The following is a 6371-nucleotide window of genomic DNA, read 5'->3' as shown; positions in this document are numbered from 1 at the left end:
ATGGAAAAGAGAGAGGTTAATGAAAAGGAGGAGGGGCCAAATATATGGAATGAGGCTGGAGGAGAAAGGGGAAGTACCAGAGGGGGGGGAGGCCAACTTATACTGTGTCCTGCAGGGACCATAGACACCTGGAACTCACCCTGATCAGTAATCTGACTGCTGTAGTTCCAATTACCCAAGTCAATGTGGTTGGCCTATTTATTTTGCTACAGACATCCCTATGCTTCTACAAGGGCTTCTGTTAGCTATCCACAAAGTGAGAGATGTCTTGCTCTATTGAGTAATTTCCTCTTTGCTGTCTGTCAGTTCATGGTGATTAGATTGTAATAAATGTGCTATTTGCAGCCCCTCTCCTATGAAAGAAAAGGAAGAACCTCAGTCATATTGAGTGTACAAAGAAACTTTGAAGTACTAAACCAAAACAAAGTCAAGATAGTCTTGAATTTCCATAAGGCTCCACACTCTGACAAAAATAGTACATACCAATTCACTTCTCACAATATCAGAATCCCCACCAGGAAGAAAAAAAAAGTGGGAGGGAGGAGAAATTTAAAAGTGCACCACCTAATTCAGCAGCGACATCAATGTAAGGAGCTCTGTGTTTGTGGTGACAGAACGAGAGAGAGAGAGAGAGAGAGAGAGAGAGAGAGGGAGAGAGAGGGAGGGAGGGAGAAGGAGTTTAATGTGTCTTTCAAACTACTGGGAGCTTGACGGGAATGTTTGATGAGAAAGGAAAAAGGTGCCCTGGACTGTATTTCCTACTTATTTCTGACTCTTTAGATTAAATTGTCTGAAGTTTGTGATATAGAACATCTTTGGGAAAGTAACCCAGATTTACAAGGTGGAAAAAAGAACTTCAAAAAAAATCATACACCTCCAGCAAGGTAATACTGATTATTTTGCTTCATTTTTATAGCTTTGTATGAAATAGGAATTGTGGGGAGTGGGGAAGAATATATATATTTTAATTATTGTGGGGTTTTTTTTACAGTTTTAAGCTATATGCATGTAGTAGAATTCATGAGGTGCATATAAAATTGTACTATAGTTGATATAGATTTTATAAATTATTAGTGTGCCTACCAAGTTACAGACACCCACAATGAGAATCCACAGGTTTTGATGGATATTACCTTAGAACCTGAAAGTATTTTTTCAGGCAAAGGAGCATATATATAATTTATCAAGTCCTTTAAACTTGTATTCATCTTCAAGCATAGCTTTCATTCCCCTACCACCTTTTAGTCTTGCTGTGTCAGAACTGCACAAATATTGGGTTAAGGTGCTGCTGAAATGTTGCTGTTTTCAGTACATTTCTGAAAAGCTAATGGTTTTTAAATACACACACACACACACTTTTATCTATTGGGCAATTACATTGTTGCTAAAAGGGTCCGTTGGGAAATGAGGAACCTTCTTTAAATTAAAGCACATTCATGAGACTGGTCCAGGAATCTCTTATTAGATATTATACCAATTTCTGATAAAACATATTGCATTCTCATGCATCTGATTCACAAATTATGCAACTATTAATTTCATGTTGCTATGAGACTTTGTTTTATGTTGTCATTAGTAAACTGACACGGCGACCCTTCTGGAACTGGAAAAGCAGTATGGTTGTGTGCATGTGCAGGAGACTCCCCCCATCCCCAATATCCTTGTGTATTGAATGGCTGCTATTCTAGGAAGACTTAGAAAAGGGCTAGCACTATCAAGCTTGTCACTGCAGCTAACCTTCTCCTAGAGAGATTGGATTCTTGATAAGTCTCTAAAATGTGATTTGTGTCAGACCAGTAGCAACACGTACTGACTGCCCCAAGCAAGCGTTTCAGAGAGAGAAAGACAGTTCTGAATGCTTGGCTGATATCTGCATCCCTTTAAAGGTAATAAAGATATTACATATTTCAGGAAGGAAACCGCTTTGGGAAAGCAAACTAATTTTCTTTCTTTCTTTCTTTCTTTCTTTCTTTCTTTCTTTCTTTCTTTCTTTCTTTCTTTCTTTCTTTCTTTCTTTCTTTCTTTCTTTCTTTCTTTCTTGAGCTAAACAAGTCCCAGAAGCAAATAAAAAAGCAGCCAAAATTGTCATCATTCATTAGCACATCAATGCAAAAGGAATTCAGTCAAAAGGTGCAAGATTTTCAAATGGAATTTTACTACAAAGATAATCAGATAGCTTGCATTTAGCCCTGGTAAACAAAGTGTATATTTGCCTAGGGAACACAGAATGAGTTCCTGCCCCCATTTCTCGGGCAACCAGGGTACTTCCAGATTCAGACCACTGTTAGATGAAAAGGTTTGTCTTTTGACTTCATCCAAATAAAGTGCTACTTGCTGAATGCAGATTGCTACCAGATTTTGAACAGACTTGTTTCTTGTCTAATTTTGATCTGATCTGACAAATTGCTTGGCAGTAGTGAGATTTCTGGAATAACAGGTAAATATATTCATCCTTTTGTTGCAGAAAAGTATGAATGAAGCTAAAAATCCAGGAAACACCATTACTGGCACAGGTTAAATATGACTCTAGATTGAGGTATGGGTTCAAGCATAGTGAAATCATGCACCTTTATTTTATCTTGCATTTATCTTGCATTCATCACTCATCACTGCTTCTGAGGCCCAGTCAGTGGTGGGACTATACAATATCAACCCGCATAGAATACCTGGGAGAAGGGCAGTGAAGGTACAAGTTTTGGTAAATGTCTTCACCTGTCAGAGATGTATCAGCCAGACAAAGCCTTTATCAGCCAGACAAAACACTTGGTTTAGTCAGATTTTCTGTATGATTGCCAACATTTGCTGCTTTTAAAAGCCAGTTTCTTAAAACTGCTTCCAGGTTCTTAAAACTGCAGTGCTAAATACAAATTAAGTAGATTATATCTGGCTAGTTTTGAAGGTTAAAATGTGTGAAGCCTCAGGAGTGGTAAGGGCACATAACTTCATTCCTGGAGTGTACAGATTAGATTGTCACACATCAGATTGGAGACAACAACTGAAGGAGTGCCAAAGGTCCCATTCACATGTCCTGTGCCTGTAGTCTCAACATGTGTATGACCTTGCCTGCTGCCACTTCCCTACACAGATGTTTTCAGCATAACCTGTGCAAAGAGCCTACACACACATGCACACTGAATGCATGCAAACTCTGTCCATGTTTTTAGAAACCCCACAACCACCAGAACCCATGACCATATCTGGCCTTATATGGCTTTGTTGACAAGTTATGCTGAGTGAGGGGGACAAACTCAACATGGTCCCTTTCCCTCTTTTAGATCCCACACATAATCATCAAAGGGCAATCAATTTATGGCAATTCTTCATGGGTTTTCAAGGCAAGAGATGTACAGGGATAGTTTGTCATTTCCTTCCTCTGCATGGCAACCCAGGTCTTCCATCCAAGTACTGACTGTGTCCAGCTCTACTTAATTCACAAGTTCTCATGAGCCTGGCCTTGCCTGGGATGTTCCGGCTGCTGTTTCTCACATATTCATTCATTTCATTTATATACCCACCTTTCTCACCAATGGTGACCCAAAGCAGCTTACATCATTCTCCTCCCCTCCATTTTATCCTTACCACAGCCCTGTGACGTAGGTTAGGCTAAGAGAGTGTGGCTGGACCAAGGTCACTCAGGTGGTTAGCCATGTTGGTCTGAAGCAGCAGAGTCCAGTGGCACCTTTAAGACCAACAAAGTCTAATTCAAGGTGTGAGCTTTCAGGTGCATGCACACTTCTTCAGAGACAATGAGATGGGAATTTCAAGTCCACGCCTATATAGGCAGGGTGTGAGTAATAAATCAGTAAGCAGTTGCAGAAATAACAAACTAAGTTTATAAGGTTGATATTTGTCTGGGTTCAACTCTGGGGGGTGAAAAACATAATACTAATAAATGTGTCAAGATTGTAGATTAGAGGCATGCAGGTACGCTTCTTAGTCAGTACGTTTCTTGTATAAGGTAGTGTCTACGTATCCATTTCTAGAAAATGTATTTCTTGCATAGATTGGTTCATTGTCAGGCTGATGGTGGGTTGAAAGTAATTGAATGCCTAGTGGAATATGTTCTGGGTTTCTGTACTATATGTCCAAACAATAAAGATGTCATCAATGAAATGCAGGGGTGGGAGTGGGTGGGAGTTTAGTAAGCATTGCTCCAAGTCAGCCATAAAGATAATGCAGGAAGGGACTCCCATCAGGAAGCCTGCAAACGCACGGTTTCCTATTGCGCGTTTGCAAGCTGAAGGTGGCACGCGTTTTACTCCTCCATGTGGAAATGGTCTGTGTATTTTGGTTAGAAGATAAAAGATACTTGGTCAAGGTTCCTGTGGTGTGTCTGAAAGGATGTATTCCTGAATGTGCAGAGGTAATTCCTTTATAATCTTGTTTAGTTCTTTTTTGTATTCCTATGTGCGGTCTGCTTCCAGTTGTTTATAAAAAGTGGTATTAGAAAGTTGTCTTTGAGCTTCCTGGATGTCACCTGATCTATTCATGATGACCATGGCACTGACTGCCTCATTAATTATAACATCTGGACTGTGCTTGAGACTGTCTATGCCCTTCCATTCAGCATGGTTGAGATTGTTTCTGTGGAGCAAAAAACAACTGGGGATCCATCTGACCATTAATCTCCAATATTGAAATGTTTATTTCTTTTTATTACACCCCCCCCCCAGAATTGGGCACAAACACATTACAAACTTTTCAACATAGCTGGTTATTCCTGTAAGGCCCTTGTATCTGTTTACTGATTTGTTTCTTCTCCTCTGCCTATATATGTATGGACTGGAAAATACCCATTTCATTGTGTTTGAGGAAGTATGCATCCACATGAAAGCTTATACCTTGAATAAAAGTAGGTCTCAAAGATGCCAATAGACTCTAATATTGTTCTCTAAAGTCACCCAATGAACTTCCATGACATATGTGGTGATTTGAACGTGGGTCACAGGGCTGAACCTGGACAGTTATCCCCCAAAGAACCTCATATGTCTCAGTCATTCTCTAAGTCATGCAGTAGAAAAGAGATTCCTAAATATCTTAAATGACAGAACACTGTAACAGGTGGTCACAGAACCAAGGAGCCGGTAGTAATCTTGGACAAAATTCTGAGCAGGGCTCAAGACCTTGTGAGAGATGTAGAGGTTATTGAACCAATTAAGAACAGTGACCACAATGGTATGTAGTTCAACATTCCTGTCAATAGAAAATTACCCTGAAGCTCAAAACTGCAACATTCAATTTCAAAAAAAGGAAACTTTACAAAATGAAGGGAATATTCTAAAGGCAGCTGAAAGGGAAACACAAGAGAGTCAAATCTCTAGTGGTGCTTGGAAGCTAGATAAAACCACTCTAATTGAAGCCCAGATAGAGTGCAGGTTAGGAAAGACACTGCTTGGCTTAAAGGAATGTCTGCATGGTTAACAACACAAATCAAGAAAGCTATAAAAAGTAAGGAGGCTTCTTACTGGAAGGACTGCGTCAGTGAATTGAACAGAAGGTGCCATAGGTTCTGGTAAAAGAAAATGTAAGTTAATAATTAGGTATTCAAAAAGAGAATCAGAGGAACATGTTGTCCAAAGCATCAAGAGAAACAATAAACGCTTCTTTAAATATATCCAGAAGAGGAAAAGCCAGAGAAACAGTTGGGCCTTTAGATGACCGATATAAAAGCATTGTTAAAGGAAGATTAGGAGAGAGCAAGAGCCTCTTGTGGCGCAGAGTGGTAAGGCAGCAGACATGCAGTCTGAAGCTGTCTGCCCATGAGGTTGGGAGTTCGATCCCAGCAGCCGGCTCAAGGTTGACTCAGCCTTCCATCTTTCTGAGGTTGGTAAAATGAGTACCCAGCTTGTTGGGGGGTAAACGGTAATGACTGGGGAAGGCACTGGCAAACCACCCCGTATTGAGTCTGCCATGAAAACGCTGGAGGGGTCGCCCCAAGGGTCAGACATTTACCTTTTTAGGAGAGAGCAGAAAATGTGATGAAATCGCTAGCCAGGAAGCGATATTGCTGAGCTTTGTCCCGCCCCTGGCCGTCAATCAAACGAGCAGCCAATGGGTGGCCGTTATCATGCTCCCGAAAAGCCCCTTTCCCTTTAAAGCAGGTTTAAAAAAAACACGCTGAAACTAATCTGCGTTGATTTGTTGCAACGGAGAGACCAATCTAGCTAGCAGGAGAGACCAATCTAGCTTACAGGTGGTGTTTGAGCTGCTATTTCATCGTTGCCACGTTCCCCCTGAGTGGAAAAAAAATAACCCCCCCCCGCACGGGCACGATTTTATACCGAAAATAAAGGGGAAAATAAAGGGAAACTAAACCAGCAAACGGGGCTGTGTGGTGCTTGGTGCTTGGTGACTTAAAACAGCTCTGGGGA

General features: G+C 40.8%; 1 protein-coding gene across 3 annotated transcripts in view; it reads left to right on the top strand.

The window, feature by feature from the left end:
* Window positions 1-678: 678 nt before the first annotated feature.
* The window catches only part of VIT (vitrin), a 77405-nt gene continuing 71712 nt past the window's right edge, over window positions 679-6371 (top strand). For 2 of the 3 annotated variants that reach the window (XM_077343928.1, XM_077343901.1), the window contains exon 1: window positions 679-884. The gene's annotated coding sequence lies outside the window, so the exon portion shown is untranslated. Of the gene's footprint in view, window positions 885-2111; window positions 2131-6371 lie in introns of those variants that run through there. The other variant, XM_077343920.1, reaches the window with a different exon arrangement.

The sequence above is a fragment of the Paroedura picta genome, chromosome 1 (genome assembly GCF_049243985.1).
Source record: "Paroedura picta isolate Pp20150507F chromosome 1, Ppicta_v3.0, whole genome shotgun sequence".
NCBI lineage: Eukaryota > Metazoa > Chordata > Lepidosauria > Squamata > Gekkonidae > Paroedura > Paroedura picta.
The sequence above is the reverse complement of the archived record's forward strand: the minus strand, read 5'-3'. Positions and strand labels throughout refer to the sequence as shown.